General features: G+C 42.2%; 2 protein-coding genes across 2 annotated transcripts in view; both read right to left on the minus strand.

Moving 5' to 3' along the window:
* Positions 1-614, minus strand: part of LOC126210534 (UDP-glucosyltransferase 2-like) — a 706,192-nt gene extending 705,578 nt beyond the window's left edge. The window contains exon 1 of the mRNA XM_049939785.1: positions 463-614. The gene's annotated coding sequence lies outside the window, so the exon portion shown is untranslated. The remainder of the gene's footprint in view (positions 1-462) is intronic.
* LOC126210535 (UDP-glucosyltransferase 2-like) overlaps positions 1-20,136 on the minus strand; it is a 333,713-nt gene that overhangs the window by 147,397 nt on the left and 166,180 nt on the right. The window lies entirely within an intron of this gene.

Genomic DNA, 20,136 nt, shown 5'->3' on the forward strand with positions numbered 1-20,136 from the left:
TTTTCGTTTGTGCGAGGATTTAGAGAAGGAACTGCAGTGCGGTCTTCCTCTGTGAAACATCTTTGGAAAAAGGTGTTTAGTATTTCATCCTCTGTTTCAATGCCATCATCATCCCAGAGTGTCTGGATATGCTGTTTCGAGCCACTTGTTGATTTAACGTAAGACGAGAACTTCCTAGGATTTTCTGTCAAGTCGGTACATAGAATTTTACTTTAGAATTCACCGAACGCTTCACGCATAGCCCTAATCATGAGGAGAAAAGTTTGGTGCAGAAGAGGACGTCGTGACAGGCCACGCCAAAGCAGTCGGAAGACTGACTACCTAATAAAAACATGAAAGGAGTTGTTGACGCAAATGCTGCAGATGTACCTTCCGCTGCAAAAAGCGCGGCTGATTAATGAGTGATGTAGGAGCTGCTGCGAAAGCAAACACTTGCGCCACGCAGATTGTGCCGAGTGGTACCTTGGTGCCTGCGAGCGTTCTATGCGGGCCCCCGACGTCTCGCCGTCAGCGGAGTTGGCGCACTGCGCTGAGACGACTGCCTCCGCCGTTCAAATAGACAGACGAGCGGGCTGACCTTGAAAGGGTGTTACGAAACGGGTCTGCAGTTCGCTATTCGTCAGGTCGGGACGTCCAGCAGCGCACTGTGCGAGGTCAGGCGCTGACGCGTGGCCGCAGGGAGAGGCTCGCCGCGGGCAGGTCGCTGCTGTGACGTCACGTCTACATCTACATCTACATGCATACTCTGCAAATCACATTTAAGTGCCTGGCAGAGGGATCATCGAACCACCTTCACAATTCTCTATTATTCCAATCTCGTATAGCGCGCCGGAAAGAATGAACACCTATATCTTCCCGTACGAGCTCTGACTTCCCTTATTTTAATATTTTGATCGTCTCGTCCTATGTAGATCGCCATCAAAAAAAATATTTTCACATTCGGAGGAGAAAGTTAGTAATTGGAATTTCGTGAGAAGATTCCGTCGCCTATCTTCTAATGATTTCCAGCCCAAATCCTGTATCATTTCCGTGACACTCTCTCCGCTATTTCGCGACAATACAAAACGTGCTGCCCTTCTTTGAACTTTTTCGATGTACTCCGTCAATCCTATCTGTCAAGGATACCACATCACGCAGCAGTATTCTAAAAGAGGACGGACAGTCATAATGTAGTCAGTTTCCTTAGTAGATCTGTTATATTTCTTAAGTGTCCTGCCAATAAAACGCAGTCTTTGGTTAGCCTTCCCCACAACATTTTCTATGTGTTCCTTCCAATTTAAGTTGTTCGTAATGGTAATACCTAGGTTGATGTTGTTGTGGTCTTCAGTCCTGAGACTGGTTTGATGCAGCTCTCCATGCTACTCTATCCTGTGCAATCTTCTTCATCTCCCAGTACCTTCTGCAGCCTACATCCTTCTGAATCTGCTTCGTGTATCCATATCTTGGTCTCCCTCTACGATTTTTACCCTCCACACTGCCCTCCAATACTAAATTGGCGATCCCTCAATGTCTCAGAACATGCCCTACCAACCGATCCCTTCTTCTAGTCAAGTTGTGCCAAAAGCTCCTCTTCTCCCCAATTCTATTCAATACCTCCTCATTAGTTATGTGATCTACCCATCTAATCTTCAGCATTCTTCTGTAGCACCACATTTCGAAAGCTTCTATTCTCTTCTTGCCCAAACTATTTATCGTTCACGTTTCACTTCCATACATGGCTACACTACATACAAATACTTTCAGAAACGACTTCCTGACATTTAAATCTATACTCGATGTTAACAAATTTTTCTTCTTCATAAACGCTTTCCTTGCCATTGCCAGTCAGTATTTAGTTGAATTTACGGCTTTTAGTTTAGACTGATGTATCGTGTAACCGAAGTTTAACGAGTTCCTTTTAGCACTGATGTGGATGACCTCACACTTTTCGTTATTTAGGGTCGACTGCCACTTTTCGCACCATTCAGATATCTTCTCTAAATCGTTTTGCAGTTTGTTTTGGTCTTATGATGACTTTATTAGTCGATAAACGACATCTGCAAACAACCGAAGACGGCTGCTGAGATTGTCTCCAAAATCGTTTATATAGATAAGGAAAAGCAAAGGGTCTATAACACTACCTTGGGGAACGCCAGAAATCATTTCTGTTTCACTCGATGACTTTCCGTCATTTACGACGAACTGTGACCTATCTGACAGGAAATCGCAAATCCAGTCACATAACTGAGACGATATTCCATAAGCACGCAATTTCACTACAAGCCATTTGTGCGGTACAGTGTCAAAAGCTTTCCGGAAATCCAGAAATACGGAATCGATCTGAAATCCCTTGTCAATAGCACTCAACACTTCATGTGAATAAAGAGATAGTTGTGTTTCACATGAACGATGTTTTCTATACCCATGTTTTCTTCGAGGTAATACATAATGTTCGAACACAAATATGTTCTAAAATACTGCTGCATATCGACGTTAACGATATGGGCCTGTAATTTAGTGGATTACTCCTACTACCTTTCTTGAATATTGGCGTGTCCTGTGCAACTTTCCAGTCTTTGGGTACGGATCTTTCGTCGAGCGAACGGTTGTATATGATTGTTAAGTATGGAGCTAATGCATCAGCATACTCCGAAAGGAACCTAATTGGTATACAGTCTGGACCAGAAGACTTGCTTTTATTAAGTTATTTAAGTTGCTTCACTACTCCGAGGATATTTACTTCTACGTTACTCATGTTGGTAGCTGTTCTAGATTCGAATTCTGGAATATTTACTACGTCTTCTTATGTGAAGGCATTTCGGAAGGCTGTGTTTAGTAAATCTGCTTTGGCAGCACTGTCTTCGATCGTAACTCCATTGTTATCGGGCAGAGAAGGCATTGATTGTTTCTTGCCGCTAACATACTTCACATACGACCAGAATCGCTTTGGATTTTCTGCCAGGTTTCGAGAAAAAGTTTCGTTGTGGAAACTGTTGTAGGCGTCTCGCACTGAGCTCTGCGCTAAGTTTCGAGCTTCTGTAAAGGATCGACAATCTTGGGGATTTTGCGTCTGTTTAAATTTGGCATGTTTGTTTAGTTGTTTCTGCAACAGTGTTCTAACCGTTTTGTGTACCAAGGAGGATCAGCTCCGTCGTTTCTTAGTTTATTTGGTATAAACTGCCGAAACCATTTCTCTGAATTTAAGCCACATCTGGTCTACACTTACATTATTAATTTGGAATGAGTGTAGATTGTCTCTCAGGAAGGCAACAAGTGAATTTTTATCTTTTTTTTTTAATAGGAATATTTTTCGCTTATTTTTCGAGGATTTGGGGATTACAATATTCAATCTTGCTAAGACAATCCTGTGTTCACTAATCCCTATATCGGTTTTGATGCTGGTTGTTAACTCTGGATTAATTGTTGCTAAGCGGTCAAGTATGTTTTCACAAACGTTTACTATTCCCGTGGGGTCATGAACTAACTGCTCGAAATAATTTTCAGAGAATGCTTTTAGTACAATTTCGGATAATATTTTATGTGGACCTCCAGAATTAAACATGTATTTTCAGCAACTGTATCATCTGGATTGGGAAGTTGGTAAAAGGATCCAATTATTATTTTATTCCGTTGCCAACAATGACCTCTGCCCATAGTAACTCACAGGAAGCATCTACTTCAATTTCGCGACAAGTTAAACTACTTCTAACAGCAATAAACACGCCACCGCCAACCGTGTTTAGCCTATCTTTTCGGAACACCGTTTGGTTCTTCGCGAAAATTTCTGCTGAGCTTATATCCGGTTTAGCCAGCTTTCAGTGCCTATACAGATTTGAGCATCAGTGCTTTCTATTAGCGTTTTGAGCTCTGGTACTTTCCCAACACAGCTACGATAATTCACAACTGTTATACCAATGGTTCCGGTATCTATGTTCTTCCTGTGTTCAGCCTGCGCCCTTTGCTACTGAAGCCCATCTTGTGTTTTCCCGAGACCCTCTAACCTAAAAAACCGCCCAGTCCGCGCCACACAGCCCCTGCTGCCCGTGTAGCCGCCTCCTGCGTATAGTGGACACCTGACCTATTCAGCGGAACCCGAAACCCAACCACCATTTGGCTCAAGTCGAGGAATCTGCAGCCTACACAGTCGCAGAGCCGTCTGAGCCTCTGATTCAGACCCTCCACTCGGCTCTGTACCAGAGGTCCGCAATCGGTCCTGTCGACTATGCTGCAAATGGTCAGCTCTGCTTTCATCTTGCAAGCAAGACTGGCAGCCTTTACCACTCCTGTTAGCCGCTCGAAACCAAAGAGAATCTCTTCTGATCCAAAGCGACAGACATAATTGGTACCGATGTGAGCAACCTCCTGCAGTTGGCTGCAACCTGTGCTGTTCATTGCATCCGGGAGGACCCTTTCCACATCTGGAAAGACTCTACCAGGTATGCACACGGAGTGCACATTGGTTTTCTTACCCTCCCTGTCAGCCAAGTCCCTAAGGAGCCCCATAACGCGCCTAACGTTCTAGCTCCCAACTATCAATAGTCCCACCCTCTGCGATTGCCCGGATCTTGCAGGCTCAGAGGTTTCCGCTGAAACAGGACAGGCGACAGCATCTGGCTCAGCGACAGAGTCACAGACAGCACCTGGAACCTGTTTGTCAGACAAACCGGGGAGGCCTTAAGTGCGGCCGCCTGGGAAGTCTTTCGCCGCCTACTTCGCCCCGGGGCGACCTCCCACTCGACCACAGGTGAGGAGTCAACCTCAGTGCTAACAGTAACTGGGTTGGCCACCGGTGAGGACCGGTCGGAGGATCCCCATCCACTGCAGCCTCAAGCTGTGTAACCGAAGCCATCACAGCCTGAAGCTGAGAGCGAAGTGTCACCAACTCAGCTCACATCCGCACACAACAATCGCAGTCCCTGTCCGTACCAAAGACCGTGGAAAACTAAACTATGGAGATAAACGGACTGTCGGCACGTGCTGAGCAGCGCTAATGTAGACCCTGACAAAAACGCACGAACTGTGTCTAGTAGTACGCAGATATTCAAAAAACTAACTACCAAAGCAGTCAGGTGAAACTAAATAATTTGCCCCTGATAAGTAGCTTATAATATATCACACAATCGGTTTACTTTCTGACGCAAACGAAAACGCAAGAACTGTGGCTATTAGATTTTAAATTTACACGCAGAAACTCAAGAAAATAAACTATTAAAGCACACAGATGATACAATAAAACTCGCTCCTGGTTGCTGCGTCTGTCGCGGTCGGCTACTACTGCCATTTCGCTATTCCCCTATTTCGCGGTAATAACTAAACGTGCTGCCCGTCTCTGAAGTTCATCGATGTACTCAGATAATCCTACCTGGTAAGAATCCCATACCGCGCAGCTATACTTGAAAAGAGGGTGGACAATCATAGTGCAGGCTGTCTCTTTAGTAGGTCTTTTGCTTCTTCTATGTGTTCCGCGAATAAAACGCTGTCTTTGGTTCACCTTCCCCACAACATTTTCTCTGTGTTCTTTCCAACTGAAGTTGTTCGTAATTGTAATTCATAGACATTTAGTTGAATCTATGGCCTTGAGGTTTGATTTATTTATCGTGTAACCGAAGTCTAGCGGTTTCCTTTTAACACTCATGTACATGACTTCACACTTTTCATCATTTAGAGTCAATTGCCAGTTTGTGCACCATTCAGATAGATTATCAGAATCGTTTCGCAACTTGTTTTGATCTTCTGATGACTTTATTAGTCGATAAACGACAGCGTCATGTGCAAACATCCTACGATGGCTGCTCAGATTGTCTCCTAAATGGTTTATATAGAGCCATTTCCTCATGTCAGTAGAGGGCCTATAACACTACCTTGGAGAACGCCAGAAAACACTTATGTTTTACTCGACGTCTTTCCGTCAATTACTACAAACTTTGACCTCTGTGACAGGAATTCTCGTATCCAGTTGCATAATTGAAACGGTATTCCATGAGCACGCAATCTGTGTACAAGTCGCTTGTAAGGTACGGTGTCAAGAGGCTTCTAGAAATCTAGATACACGGAATCAATCTGAAATTTCTTGTCGATAGCACTCAGCACTAATTGTGAGTAAAGACCTAGTTGTATTTTTTGTCAGCTATTTTCAAAAAAAAATTGTAAAAAGTAGTGCAATGTTACCGCGATTAACTGTATTATTCTAATGGCCCTATTCTGCAGTTTGACTAATGTGTATATGTTTAATTTACGGGCTCCCAAAATGTTTCCATAGGTAGGGTTGGAGTGTACGTAGGAATAAATACGTAGTCATTGAAATGGATGGAAGAGGTACCAATAAAACTGCATGCTGGGTTCCAGGAAATGAGAAACGACTAAGTTGAGAACCTAATCGAAAACGATTAGGTGAACATGATTCACAGAGAAGTCTATGGAAAGCTTTCATTCAGAAAGCAGATGTCAGATGGTCCACGAGAGACGCAGTGCATAACGTCTGAAGTTTCACTGGGTGGCTTGTGGATGATGGTGTAATATATTGAGAAGTTGCAATGCTATAAAATTGTAGCTTAGTGCGCAGAGTGGCAGTTGACGCTCCACATAGTCGATTGTAACGCACCGCACGTAAATAAGCGGAAACACCAATTTCCTCTATGCATTACTAGTTTTAGCAGTACGCTCCCACATTGGATCTATGTACCTAGGATTCTACCTATAGGCAAGACTAGGTGGCCGCCTAGCGCGACTAAATTTTAGGAACGACGAAGGGCGGAAAAATATTTCAAGCCAAACAGCGGAAAAAATTGGGGAAATGAGGAAAGAAATGGAAAAGAGGGAAAATGAAAACTTTGAACTCCTTTCAAAAGCATAGGGAACAATTATTCAATAAGTCTTTACTTGCTAACTCAAAATGAAAGCAGCCACTATTAAGTACGAAACGGAAACAGCGGAAAGAGTCACTGCCTTTAGAAAACTACAGAATTCATCCCTCGCCGGGATCAGAGGCCAATCGCTTAGACCACTGTGGCTAACAAAAGTTTAAAACCCTCAATAGAAAATGGAATCAAGGCGTCGTTTATTTAATGGCAAGAAAGTGGATGCCGAAAAACATTAGTCATTATTTTAAAATTATTTCAATTAAAACAGAAACGACGATCACCAAATGACCTAGTATGGTGCTTCGCAATGTCTCCCATCGGTATATACCATAATTTCTAAATTGAAGGAAAAATTCGTTCATACCAGAAATCAGTTCCACACCTTTATTTGTCCATTTCTTTGCACTGGTATATTCATTGAGTTCTAGTATAAAATGTGCGAGACATTCTTCCTATTTCAATTACTTTACAAATTTCAAAAATTGAGGACAAAAAATAGGAAGCTGTCGACATTTGCTGTCCTCAATCAGTTTTAAAGCATTTCAGGACAAAGGCTGAAAAATGAAGGCTGTCCCCAGCCAACAATGACTACTGGTCATCGTAATATAATGACTAAAAGTACGAGGGCTAATCGGAAACTAAGGAACGATAGGTCGCGAACTGGAAACAACAGGGAAAATCAAAACTGTTTTATTTGCAACGTTTAGCTACACCTTCCAGCTACTTCTCTACACAGTCGCCGCTCCGACTGAGACATCTGTCATAGTGTTGTACCAACTTTCCAAGTCCGTCGTTGTAGAAGACAGCCGCCGGTGTTTTTCGACAATTTTCTGCTTTGAACTGCAGATCGTTGTCTGTGTCAAAATATTGTGTTCAGAGCCAGCGGTTCATCTGAGCAGAGATGAACCTCAGGGGTAGCCAATTAGGAGCTGTATTGTGGGTGATCATACACTTCTCATCGAAAATGCTGCAGGAGCATCTTCATTGTCCCTGCAGAGTGCAGCCGAGAATTGTCGTGTAGAACAAACCGCATTACAGTCATGTTAGCTTCAGGCGAAATCTTTCGCCAGGCCCCCATACTTGCCGGGAGACGCTAATTTCTAGCCATCTTTACGTTCTCACTGTGAACTCAGAACTGAAAACAGCGACATGATGCGATCGACGGGCATACTAGACACAGTGCCCAAAGCATCTGCACAAAGTTTCATCAGATGTTCGCTGTATTTATTCACTTCGCGACCTATCGTTCCTTACTTTCCGAATAACCCTCGTACATACGATTCACGGCCGGCCGTCGTGACCGAGCGGTTCTAGGCGCTTCAGTGCGGAACCGCGCTGCTGCTGCGGTCGCAGGTTCGAATCCTGCCTCGGGCATGAATGTGTGTGATGTCCTTAGGTTAAATAGGTTTCAGTAGTTCTAAGTTCTAGGGGACTGATGACCATAGATGTTAAGTCCCATAGTGCTCAGAGCCATTTCCTCATGTCAGCACGTTGTAGGTGTCGCCACCGGCATAACCTTGTGTGAATGCTCTGAAAAGCTAATCATTTGCATATCACAGCATCTTTTTCCTGTCGATTAAATTTCACGTCTGTAGCACTTCATCTTCGTGGTGTAGCAACTTTAATGGCCAGTAGTGCACAAAATATATTTTTTACCAACGACTTCTAATTGTTTTAGTCGTTGCAGTTGCAGACCATGCAACCAGCACCTTATCGACGTTGCTGACAAACCTGCTGTGATTTATATGTTTCTATTTAGCATTGGCCACCAGTCAACATCGGTGATGACTCGTTCGTCATCATCATAACAGGAACGACGCACGTATATGGGTCGAACAAAACTGGTGGAAAAGCTGAACCGTGAAGAAGATTAGTAATGTTCTTCTGTCTTTTTAATTGATTGAAGAGTTGACAGTGAGTTACACTTACGAATTTTTGCAGCAGTCCTTTTTTCATAGTGTATCATAGGCAGATTCGAGATTACCAAAAGCATTGATGTTTTAAGTTGTTGTTGGATCCTACTTCTGTATGTATGTTTAAGCTAAATACTTGATCTGTTCAACTTCTGCTGGGTATGAATCCTGTCTGTTCGATGGAAGTAGCTTGATGGACCCTTAGGCAGATTCCGTTAAGGATGAGTCTTTATAAAAGCTTTTAGGATCAACTCAGGAGGGCGAGTGGACAGTAGCTAACCAAGCTGCGACATCGTCGCGAAAAACTCGTGCATGTGATGTTATTTATATGTATTTGACGATGCCGGTGCTGATTCAGCATTTAACATTTAACGATGCCACTGTGGCTGCAGTATATTTGGACTTTGTTTTTATGAAACAGATCTGATGATGGTCATTAAGCACCGAAACCGGTAATCTGTTAACAAAAAGTTTGTGACCATATACGTAAATTAAAAGAAGGTAACAACTTTATTCACTGATTCACTAGGCATCAGCATAACAATAAATTTTTTTTTCTTGAAGGTTTTTGGAAGCCTAGCCGGTGTCATTATGTTGATCAGGAAGGTCGCAAGCCTTCTACGAGCCTTATTTTCACAGGTGAGGAACTCAGGGCGTGTCCCACCAAATCCTGGAGTTTTGCCCTTTCTCATTTCTTTCAGTGCTGCAGTGATCTCATTTAATGTGAAGTCTCTGGAATACTCTGGTTTGTTGTGTGCCTGGTGCTAAGCTCTTCTATGTGACTTACATGACGCTTCTCTGGAGAGGGACGTTGTTGTGATTGCAGTCTGGTCTGGTGTTGCGACTTTCAGGATCTATGAGGTTAGGGAATCGACTTCTTCCTACTTTTTACTTTTTTAAATACAGTATATGTAATAACATGGTGGAAAGACTGCAGTCTTGCCTCACTCCTGTCTCAGATACTGATGCCCATTCTCGTCACATATGACACCTAAATACCCTAAGATCGATTATTCATTCGATTTTGAAACGCATCCCTGTTGGTTTTTGAATGTATTTGAACACATTCTAACTTGATTCCAGAACGAATGATGCGCGCGTGGTGTATGTGATGTCTTTGATAGGGCAATCCCCGTCGCATCTAGAAAGCAAAAACTTTCCCGCAGACAGAAGGGGACGGCGCTATACGAGCTGAGCCGAATAAAACCGAATGGGTGAATGCCAATCACTGTTTGTCTATGTTGTTGATTAGGTGTACGAATGATCAGCGTTGTTAGAATTATTAGCGAAATCCATAGATTCAGACTACCAGTGTGGAAATAAACGACTAACAAGAATAACAGACAAGGAAGATCACATGTTAATCTTCTCGGTGTACCCAAATGTTGACAGAAAATTTATGCCAGATCACTACACTAGTAAGGGCCAGTTGTACAGTCCCCGGGTAGCAGCCTCATCAGTTCTGTTCTCGGAATAGATTAGATTAGATAAGATTAGATTAGATTAGTACTTGTTCCATAGATCGTGAATACGACACTTCGTAATGATGTGGAATGTCAGGTTAGTAAAAGGTGTCTATATGAGATATTACATTACACAAAATATTACATGACAGCTATTTTTTTTCCTTGGTGGGGGATGGGGAAATTACCCACTTACTACATCCAAAAATTCATCTAATGAGTAGAAGGAGTAGCCATTCAGAAATACTTTTAATTTCCCTTTAAATGCTGTATGGCTATCTGTCAGACTTTTGATGCTATTAGGTAAGTGACCAAAGACTTTTGTGGCAGCATAATTTACCCCCTTCTGAGCCAAAGTTAGATTTAACCTTGGGTAGTGAAGATCATCCTTTCTCCTAGTGTTCTAGCCATGTACACTGCTATTCCTTTTGAATTCGTTCGGATTGTTAATAACAAATTTCATAAGTGAATATATATATTGTGAGGCTACAGTGTCTGCAGGATGATCTTGGATGAGCTCCAGCAATTATTCTGATTACACGTTTTTGTGCCATACGAAAGCAGAGAATGAAAATAGGCGTGGTAAGCTAATTTACTGAGATGTATGTCGCCAAAATTTGCAATGCCCCTAATAGCATAAGTAGCTGAGCTCAAACGTTTCAGCAGATCCTCAGTGTGTTTTTTCCAGTTCAACCCCTCATCAGTGCATACACCTAGAAAGTTTGAATATTTTACCTTAGCTACCGATTTCTGATCGAAGTCTATATTTATTAATGGTGTAATTCCTTTTAGTGTGTGGAACCGTATATACTGTGTTTTGTCAAAGTTTAATGAGAGCCCATTTGCAGAGAACCACTTAATGATTTTCTCAAAAACATCGTTTACAGTTTCATCAGTTAATCCTTGTCTGTTGGGTGTGATAGCTATACTTGTATCATCGGCAAAATGTACCAGCTTTGCATCTTCGTGAATATAGAATGGCAAGTCATTAATATATGTTAAGAACAGAAGAGGACCAAAGACCGAACCTTGCGGCACCCCATTCTTGATTGTTCCCCAGTTTGAGAAATCATCAGTTTTTTGCGTATTATGTGAACTGCTTAATTCAACTTTCTGCCCTCTTCCAGTTAGGTGTGATTTAAACCATTTGAGTACTGAACCATTCATACCACAGTACTTGAGCTTATCTAGAAGTATTCCATGATTTACACAATCAAAAGCCTTTGAGAAATCACAAAAAAATCCCAGCGGGTGACTTCCGGTTACTCAGAGCATTCAATATTTCATTAGTGAAAGTATACATAGCATTTTCCGTTGAAAAACCTTTCTGGAAACCGAACTGACATTTCGTTAAAACTTTATTTTTACAAAGATGTAAAGCTACTGTACAATACATTACTTTTTCATGAATTTTGGATGCGGCATTCAGAAGAGAGATTGGGCGGTAGTTGTTGACATCAGACGTATCCCCTTTTTTATGGAGTGGTTAAACAATGGCAGACTTCAGTCTGTCTGGGAAATTACCCTGCTTCAGAGAGCTATTACATATGTGGCTGAGAATCCCACTTATCTCTTGGGAATAAGCTTTTATTACCCTGCTGGAAATGCCATCGGTTCCATGTGAACTTTTGTTCTTGAGTGAGTTTATTATCTTCCTAATTTCAGAAGGAGAGGTGAGTGGAATTTCAGTTGTATCGAATTGTTTGGGTAAGGCCTCTTCCATTAACTGCCTTGCTTCTTTTAATGAACATTTAGATCCTATTTTCTCTACACCATTTAAAAAATGATTATTCAAAATGTTTTCGATTTCCGGCTTGTTGTTTGTCAAGTTTCCATTCGTTTTGATGGTAATGCCGTCATCCTGTACTCTTGGTTGCCCTGTCTCCCTTGTAATAATATTCCAGATTGTTTTGATTTTGTTATCAGAGGTATTAATCTCAGACATGATGCACATGCTTCTGCACTTTTTAATAACCTTTCTTAATGTAACACAGTAGTTTTTAAAATATTTCCGCTGTTTCTGGGTCATTACTCTTTCTTTTTGTTAGATACAGTTCCCTTTTGTGGTTACAAGATATTTTTATTCCTTTAGTAAGCCAAGGTTTTTTGCATGGTTTCTTATAATTAGATTTAACTACTTTCTTGGGGAAACGTTTTTCAAATTCGCTTACAAGTGTATCATCAAATAAGTTATATTTTAAATTAGCATCGGTTTCCTTGTACACCTCATCCCAGTGTAACTGCTGAAGATTTTCCTTGAAATTTCTAATTGTTGAGTCATTAATTGAACACAAAAATTGGGAGAGTAGTTTTGAATTACTGGATGGAGCTATGTCATATACTGTAACTAGCTGAGCACCATGATCAGAAAGGCCATTGTCAACAGGACAAGAATTTATGTTTTAAACTTATCTTGGTCTATAAAAGCGTTATCTAGCAATGTGGTGCTGTCCTTTGTTACCTGAGTAGGAAAATTCCCCCCCATGAACCATGGACCTTGCCGTTGGTGGGGAGGCTTGCGTGCCTCAGCGATACAGATAGCCGTACCGTAGGTACAACCACAACGGAGGGGTATCTGTTGAGAGGCCAGACAAACGTGTGGTTCCTGAAGAGGGGCAGCAGCCTTTTCAGTAGTTGCAAGGGCAACAGTCTGGATGATTGACTGATCTGGTCTTGTAACAATAACCAAAACGGCCTTGCTGTGCTGGTACTGCGAACGGCTGAAAGCAAGGGGAAACTACGGCCGTAATTTTTCCCGAGGGCATGCAGCTTTACTGTATGATTAAATGATGATGGCGTCCTCTTGGGTAAAATATTCCGGAGGTAAAATAGTCCCCCATTCGGATCTCCGGGCGGGGACTACTCAAGAGGATGTCGTTACCAGGAGAAAGAAAACTGGCGTTCTACGGATCGGAGCGTGGAATGTCAGGTCCCTTAATCGGGCAGGTAGGTTAGAAAATTTGAAAAGGGAAATGGATAGGTTAAAGTTAGATATAGTGGGAATTAGTGAAGTTCGGTGGCGGGAGGAACAAGACTTCTGGTCAGGTGACTACAGGGTTATAAACACAAAGTCAAATAGGGGTAATGCAGGAGTAGGTTTAATAATGAATAGGAAAATAGCAACGCGGGTAAGCTACTACAAACAGCTTAGTGAACGCATTATTGTGGCCAAGATAGATACGAAGCCCACACCTACTACAGTAGTACAAGTTTATATGCCAACTAGCTCTGCAGATGACGAAGAAATTGAAGAAATGTATGATGAAATAAAAGAAATTATTCAGATAGTGAAGGGAGACGAAAATTTAATAGTCATGGGTGACTGGAATTCGAGTGTAGGAAAAGGGAGAGAAGGAAACGTAGTAGGTGAATATGGATTGGGGCTAAGAAATGAAAGAGGAAGCCGCCTGGTAGAATTTTGCACAGAGCACAACTTAATCATAGCTAACACTTGGTTTAAGAATCATGATAGAAGGTTGTATACATGGAAGAACCCTGGAGATACTAAAAGGTATCAGATAGATTATATAATGGTAAGACAGAGATTTAGGAACCAGGTTTTAAATTGTAAGACATTTCCAGGGGCAGATGTGGACTCTGACCACAATCTATTGGTTATGACCTGTAGATTAAAAATGAAGAAACTGCAAAAAGGTGGGAATTTAAGGAGATGGGACCTGGATAAACTGAAAGAACCAGAGGTTGTACAGAGTTTCAGGGAGAGCATAAGGGAACAATTGACAGGAATGGGGGAAAGAAATACAGTAGAAGAAGAATGGGTAGCTTTGAGGGATGAAGTAGTGAAGGCAGCAGAGGATAAAGTAGGTAAAAAGACGAGGGCTAGTAGAAATCCTTGGGTAACAGAAGAAATATTGAGTTTAATTGATGAAAGGAGAAAATATAAAAATGCAGTAAATGAAGCAGGCAGAAAGGAATACAAACGTCTCAAAAATGAGATTGACAGGAAGTGCAAAATGGCTAAGCAGGGATGGCTAGAGGACAAATGTAAGGATGTAGAGGCTTATCTCACTAGGGGTAAGATAGATACTGCCTACAGGAAAATTAAAGAGACCTTTGGAGATAAGAGAACCACTTCTATGAACATCAAGAGCTCAGATGGAAACCCAGTTCTAAGCAAAGAAGGGAAAGCAGAAAGGTGGAAGGAGTATATAGAGGGTCTATACAAGGGCGATGTACTTGAGGACAATATTTTGGAAATAGAAGAGGATGTAGATGCAGATCAAATGGGAGATACTATACTGCGTGAAGAGTTTGACAGAGCACTGAAAGACCTGAGTCGAAACAAGGCCCCCGGAGTAGACAACATTCCATTGGAACTACTGACGGCCTTGGGAGAGCCAGTCCTGACAAAACTCTACCATCTGGTGAGCAAGATGTATGAAACAGGCGAAATACCCTCAGACTTCAAGAAGAATATAATAATTCCAATCCCAAAGAAAGCAGGTGTTGACAGATGTGAGAATTACCGAACAATCAGTTTAATAAGCCACAGCTGCAAAATACTAACACGAATTCTTTACAGACGAATGGAAAAACTGGTAGAAGCCGACCTCGGGGAAGATCAGTTTGGATTCCGTAGAAATACTGGAACACGTGAGGCAATACTGACCTTACGACTTATCTTAGAAGAAAGATTAAGGAAAGGCAAACCTACGTTTCTAGCATTTGTAGACTTAGAGAAAGCTTTTGACAATGTTGACTGGAATACTCTCTTTCAAATTCTAAAGGTGGCAGGGGTAAAACACAGGGAGCGAAAGGCTATTTACAATTTGTACAGAAACCAGATGGCAGTTATAAGAGTCGAGGGACACGAAAGGGAAGCAGTGGTTGGGAAGGGAGTAAGACAGGGTTGTAGCCTCTCCCCGATGTTATTCAATCTGTATATTGAGCAAGCAGTGAAGGAAACAAAAGAAAAATTCGGAGTAGGTATTAAAATCCATGGAGAAGAAATAAAAACTTTGAGGTTCGCCGATGACATTGTAATTCTGTCAGAGACAGCAAAGGACTTGGAAGAGCAGTTGAACGGAATGGATGGTGTCTTGAAGGGAGGATATAAGATGAACATCAACAAAAGCAAAACGAGGATAATGGAATGTAGTCGAAGTAAGTCGGGTGATGTTGAGGGTATTAGATTAGGAAATGAGACACTTAAAGTAGTAAAGGAGTTTTGCTATTTGGGGAGCAAAATAACCGATGATGGTCGAAGTAGAGAGGATATAAAATGTAGACTGGCAATGGCAAGGAAAGCGTTTCTGAAGAAGAGAAATTTGTTAACATCGAGTATAGATTTAAGTGTCAGGAAGTCTTTTCTGAAAGTATTTGTATGGAGTGTAGCCATGTATGGAAGTGAAACATGGACGATAAATAGTTTGGACAAGAAGAGAATAGAAGCTTTCGAAATGTGGTGCTACAGAAGAATGCTGAAGATTAGATGGGTAGATCACATAACTAATGAGGAGGTACTGAATCGGATTGGGGAGAAGAGGAGTTTGTGGCACAACTTGACCAGAAGAAGGGATCGGTTGGTAGGACATATTTTGAGGCATCAAGGGATCACCAATTTAGTATTGGAGGGCAGCGTGGAGGGTAAAAATCGTAGGGGGAGACCAAGAGATGCATACACTAAGCAGATTCAGAAGGATGTAGGTTGCAGTAGGTACTGGGAGATGAAGAAACTTGCACAGGATAGAGTAGCATGGAGAGCTGCATCAAACCAGTCTCAGGACTGAAGACCACAACAACAACAACAACAACATAGGAAAATTAATGACTGATGTCGAATTGAAAGCACCGAGCAAGACTTACAGGTGATTCATCCTATTACAAAACAATAGCGCGGAAAACGTGTTGTACAAACACGTAATAACGAGTAACCGGACAATAAACGCGGGAGACCAAACTGGTGATTCCTACAGGGCTAGTGAAGTTAACCAGAGAATAAGTTTTGACAATTGCAGGAATAGTTACAGAATTGGTGATGACAAGACTGTTTGTTAGAACGAGGAGAGAGAAGAAACGGAAACGTCAGACAAATTACATGAAAGAATATGACGATTCCAAATTTATATAGAAATTTTTTACTACTACTTTTTGGCCTCATGCTTGAGAAACTAGAACGTATAAACGAAATATGTAACTATTTCCTAAAATAAAACTCTTTGCTTGTAGTAGGCCTAAAAGACATTTGATATTGGTATTTAGTGAATCATATTCCGTAGTGTTTTTTTTCTTTTTGTAAATGAGTTAAATAGAAATGGCCATTTGTGCCAAAACAGTCTCGCTTATTTGGCGTGTGTTACAATTGCTGCAATATTAGAAGAATAGAAGGGACGTATTTCGTTTTATCTAGCAGACAGCGGTAAAACACACGTAATCAAATCGAGAAATCACATGAGTCTTAGGTATTATTCGTATTAACAGCTTTTTCAGTACTACACAAAGATATTTTGATTTTTCATGTAACAAAGCGTTTGATGGACTTTGATGAGGTTGTAGATTCTTTAGAAGAAAGGAAAGCACGCCGTATAAAGCTGTAGCAAGATTAGAGAGAAACAATTATGTCACACAAAAGAGGAAGTTATTAGGGAATAGGCAATAAAGAAGGGAAATTTAAAGAAGAAAAAAATGGTTCAAATGGCTCTGAGCACTATGGGACTCAACTGCTGAGGTCATTAGTCCCCTAGAACTTAGAACTAGTTAAACCTAACTAACCTAAGGACATCACAAACATCCATGCCCGAGGCAGGATTCGAACCTGCGACCGTAGCGGTCTTGCGGTTCCAAACTGCAGCGCCTTTAACCGCACGACATTTAAAGAAGAGTTCTTTTTCTCGCAGTTACAAAAAATCCCAGCCAGTATTAATTGTGAGGTTTTTTTTTTTCTAAGTAAGTCAAAACGGGCCATGTTGGAGCAGAAGGTACAGCACAGGACGCCCGAATTTCCACCCTCATGAACATAGGCTTGACTGTATCACGAATTATACACGCATGAATTTCACAGAGGGAGATAACAGTGACATGCGGCAGAAGGAACAGCTCAGGAACATAGGCTTGACAGTCTGTAATACGAATTATTCACGCATTAACATAGGCTTGAACAGTGACATGCGGCAGAAGGAACAACACAGGAACATAGGCTTGACAGTCTGTAATACGAATTATTCACGCATTAACATAGGCTTGACAGTCTGTCCCCATCTGTTGACTCAGGGATCGAGACGTGGCTGCAGGATCCGTTACAGTCGTGCGGATAAGATGCCTGTCAACTCGACTGCTAGTGATACGAGGCCGTTGGGATCCAGCACGGCGTTCCATATTACCCTCCTGAATCCACCGATTCCGTATTCTGCTAACAGTCATTGGATCTCGACCAAGGCGAGCAACAATGTCGCGATACGATAAACCGAAATCGCGATAGGCTACAATCCGACCTTTATCAAAGTCGGAACGTGATGGTACGCATTTCTCCTCCTTACACGAGGGATGACAACGATGTTTCACCAGGCAGTGCCGGTCAACTGCTGTTTGTGTATCAGAAATCGGTTGGAAACTTTCCTCATGTCAGCACATTGTAGGTGTCGCCACAGGCGCCAACCTTGTGTGAATGCTCTGGGAAAGCTGTTCGTTTGCATATCACAGCATCTTCTTCCTGTCGGTTAAATTTCGCGACTGTAGCACGTCATCTTCGTGATGTAGCAAATGTAATGACCAATAGTGTATTTCATGTAACATGTAAATGTTGAATTAATTCTCCGTTCTATCTGTGGCTGAAGATTAGTCATCTTTTTGTAGCTGGCGGCTCCAACGGGTGAGTGCAATACGGCAATGAAAAGATAGCGAGCATTTGACGGGCAGTGACGGTGCACAAACGCCGGCCTTTTATCCAGAAGCTAACAGAGACTAGCTTAGTAAACACACAGTAGTCACGGGAAAGCTACGTCAACGACCCGCTGTGATAACGCGACTCTTCTGGCAAGTCTGTGTCTCATGTGAGAAGCACGTGGTCGGTACCAGCGGTTATCGGTGGGCTGCAGAAGTTTATCACAAAGTACGTGCTGCTCAGTCACGAGGTCGATCCGTAAGTGTCGTCATAGCGGCTTCGTCACACTTCTGACCTGGTTCTCCAATCAGCCCTATTTTGTGTGACGTTAATCTTCGGATTTTTGACGCGTATGTGTGACAAATAGTTACACCGCGATAGGTCTATATCGCTCCGGTGTGGTGTTTTTATAATGAGTTCTATGATCACAAGTTGCGTAAAATGGTCCTAGAGGTGCGAGGAAGGTGTAATCTATAGAAAAATACGTACAAGTACTATTAGGGAAAAATAAGAACAGAGGATAAAGATCGAAGTGCTAGAATTAGGATGACGTTGCTTTTCTCAGTGGAGCTGGAAAACACACAGAAGAGTCAAAGAAACGGGTACACCTGCGTAATATTGTGTAGGGCCCCCTTGAGCACGCAAAAGTGCCGCACCACGACGTCGGATTTACTCGACTAATGTCTGAAGTAGTGCTGGAGGGAAGTGACACCACGAATCCTGCTGGGCTGCCCATGAATCCGTAAGAGTACGAAGGGGTGGAGATCTCTTCTGAACAGGACGTTGCAAAGCATCCCAGGTATGCACAATAATGTTCATGTCTGGGGAATTTGGTGGCGACCGGAAGTGTTTACATTCAGAAGACTGTTGCTGGAGCCACCCTGCAGCAATTCTGGATTGTGGCGTGACGCATTGTCCTGCTGGAATTACCCATCGGAATGCACAATGGATATGAATGGATGTATGTGTCACCCGTCAGAGTCGTATCTAGACATATCAGGGGTCCCATATCAATCCAACTGCACATGCCCTACCCCATTACAGAGCCTCCACCAGCTTAAAAAGTCCCCTGCTGACATGCAGAGTCCATGGATTCATGAGATTGTCTCCATACCCGTACACGTCCATCCGTTCGATTGAAACGAGACTCATCCGGCCAGGCAACATGTTTCCAGCCACCAACGGGCCCAGGAGAGGCGTTAAGCTTTGTGTCGTACAAAGGCTATACGAGAGGGCTTTCGGCTCCGAAAGCCCTTATCGATGACGTTTCGTTGAATGGTTCGCATGCTGACACTTGTTCATGGCCCAGCATTGAAATCTGCATGAATTTGCGGAAGGGTTGCACTTCCGCCACGTTGAACAATTATCTTCAGTTCCCGTTCTTGGTCCCGTTCTTTTTCCGGCCGCAACAATGTCGGAGATTTGATTTTTTATCGGATTCCTGATATTCACGATACACTTATGAAATAGTCATAACAGAAAATTCCCATTTCATCACAACCTCGGAGAAGCTGGACCCCATCGCTCGTGCGCCGACTACTACGTTCAAACACCCTTAAATCATGATAACCTGCCATTGTAACAGCAGTAACCAACCGATCTTACAACTGCGCCAGACACTCGTTGTCTTCTATAGGCGTTGCCGACCGCAGTGCCGTATTCTGCCTGTTTACATATCTCTGTATTTGAATACGCCGGCCGGTGTGGCCGAGCGGTTGTAGGGGCAGGTTCGAATCCTGCCTCGGGCATGGATGTGTGTGTTGTTCTTAGGTTAGTTAGGTTCAAGGGGCTCCGGAACGCCCTATACTTGCAATGTTAAAATAACGCTTATAAATTACATCTTTCCTCACAAAGTATTTGAGGTAGGAAGTTGAACTTTTTACAGATTATTTATTGGAATATGGGCTACAACTTAACACAGGGATTTTACAAAATTTTAGTTCAGTTATTAAAGATGATTTTTTTTCAATTGTTATGAAAATCCACAACATTTTTTTGCAATTTTTTATTTATATATTCAAAAATATACAGTTTTTTGGAAAAAGGCTGTGTTAAATTATGCAGAAGGTACTGTGTAACAT

The sequence above is a fragment of the Schistocerca nitens genome, chromosome 10 (genome assembly GCF_023898315.1).
Source record: "Schistocerca nitens isolate TAMUIC-IGC-003100 chromosome 10, iqSchNite1.1, whole genome shotgun sequence".
In the NCBI taxonomy this organism is placed as follows: domain Eukaryota; kingdom Metazoa; phylum Arthropoda; class Insecta; order Orthoptera; family Acrididae; genus Schistocerca; species Schistocerca nitens.